This window comes from Gossypium arboreum, chromosome 3 (genome assembly GCF_025698485.1).
Source record: "Gossypium arboreum isolate Shixiya-1 chromosome 3, ASM2569848v2, whole genome shotgun sequence".
Classification (NCBI taxonomy): domain Eukaryota; kingdom Viridiplantae; phylum Streptophyta; class Magnoliopsida; order Malvales; family Malvaceae; genus Gossypium; species Gossypium arboreum.
Genome location: NC_069072.1, coordinates 104,405,816 through 104,407,935, shown reverse-complemented (window position 1 = coordinate 104,407,935; position 2,120 = coordinate 104,405,816). Strand labels below are relative to the sequence as shown.

Here is a 2,120-nt window from a genome sequence, read left to right as displayed (position 1 = left end):
GTTTATCATGCATTCTTGGTTTATGCGTCCGCCATTCATCTAGCTCCTCGATTTGTAGCCTTCGTTCATCATGAATAGGTCCTCTACTATTGCTTGAGAATGGCTCATGTACTTCCTTCAGACTCATTTCTTGCAAAGTAGGTTGTACCATATTGTCAGTTTTAGTAGAATGGGTTAAACGATCACCTTCAATTTCTGATGTGTTGCCAGAATTGTGAGCTTGAAGGGTGATTGTTTCGTCTCCCACACGGAGTGTGAGTTCACCTGTGCCAACATCAATAATCGTTTTAGCAGTTGCTAAAAAAGGCCTTTCTAGAATTAAAGGAGTGTTGCTATCCTCTTCTATGTCTAGAATAATGAAGTCCACGGGAAATATAAATTTATCGATTTTAACTAGAACATCTTCAATAATACCCCTAGGAAATCTGATAGTTTTATCTGCTAATTGAATGCTCATCCTAGTCTGTTTGGGTTTCCCAAGACCTAATTGTTTGAACATTTTGTAGGGCATGACGTTAATACTAGCCCTTAAATTAGCTAATGCATTATTAACATCTAAACTACCAATTAAGCAAGGAATTGTAAAACTCCCTGGATCTTTTAATTTGTTCGGTAGCTTATTTTGCAAAATAGCTGAGCAAACTTTATTTAGCTCCACATGTGACGCCTCATCCAACTTCCGCTTATTTGCTAAAAGATCCTTTAAAAATTTCATTGCGTTTGGCATCTCTGATAGAGCTTCAATAAACGGTAAGTTAATGTGTAAATTTTTTAAGAGTTTAAGGTATTTACCAAATTGTTCATCTGAGCGGTCTTTCCTTGTTGTGTTGGGGTATGGCACACGAGGTTTATATTCAACATTTACTGATTTGTTTTTATTATAAACTACCTCATCTTGGCCTCTGCTTACCATAGTTTCTTGCCTCGGTTCTGGCTCAGGCTCAACGAATCCTTCTTCATCTTAAACATTAATCGCGTTGTGTTGTTCCCTTAGGTTGATTTCAGTATTACTTGGCAAGCTACCTTGTGGTCGTTCGAAGATTAGTTTGGAAAGCTGGCCTATTTGAGTTTCGAGCCCTTGGATCGACGCTTGTTGATTTTTAAGTGCTATCTTGGTGTTCTGGAAACGAGTTTCTGACACCGATATAAACTTTGAGAGCATCTCTTCAAGGTTCCGCCTCTTTTTCTGTTAGTAGGGTGGTTGTTGGTAGCCTGGAGGTGGTCTCTAATTTCCTTGGCCTCCCCATGAGAAATTTGGTGGTTCCTCCAACCTGCAGTGTAAGTGTTACTATATGGATTGTTTCGAGATCGAGAATTATTACCCATATAATTTAACTGCTCATTATCCATGTTGTGGCCATAAGGTTGGTATTCCGAATTGCTTGATCTACCTCCACTTGCTTCGCACTGCATTACTGGGTGAACCTGTGAAGAACTAAGAAAACCATCAATTTTCTTATTCAAGAATTCTACCTAATTAGAGAGCATGGTGACCGAATCGACGTTATAAACACCAGCTGTTTTCATTGGTTTTGTCCTCATGACTTGCCACTGATAGTTATTCAGTGACATCTCCTCTATAAACTCATAAGCATCTTCAGGTGCTTTATTATTGATGGTTCCGCCAGTAGTTGCGTCAACCATTTACTGAGTCGAAGGATTCAGGCCATTATGGAACGTTTGATCTTGAAGCCAAAGCGGTAACCCATGGTGAGGGCACCTTCTCAGTAAGTCCTTGTATCTCTCTTATGCACCGTAAAGAATTTCTAAGTCCATCTGTACAAACGAAGAGATATCATTGCGTAATTTGGCCGTTTTAGCCGGTGGGAAATATTTTAATAGAAATTTTTCGGTCATTTGTTCCCAAGTAGTGATTGACCCTCGTGGTAATGAGTTCAACCACTGTTTAGCTTTGTTCCTCAATGAAAAAGGGAATAACTGAAGATGAATGGCATAATCAGAAACACCATTAATTTTAAATGTATCGCATAGTTCCAAAAAGTTTACTAAGTGAGCGCTGGGATCCTCATCCTACAAACCATCAAACTGAAAAAAATTACTGTATCATTTGAATAGTGTTAGGTTTAGTTCAAAAATATTTGCAGCTACAGCAGGTCTAA

General features: G+C 38.7%; 1 non-coding gene across 1 annotated transcript; it reads left to right on the top strand.

Annotated features, from left to right (window-relative positions):
- The first annotated feature begins 1,702 nt into the window (after positions 1–1,702).
- LOC128290835 (small nucleolar RNA R71) lies at positions 1,703–1,809 on the top strand. Its single transcript, XR_008280620.1, has one exon. It is a non-coding gene; the product is annotated as a small nucleolar RNA R71 (small nucleolar RNA).
- The last annotated feature ends 311 nt before the right edge of the window (positions 1,810–2,120 follow it).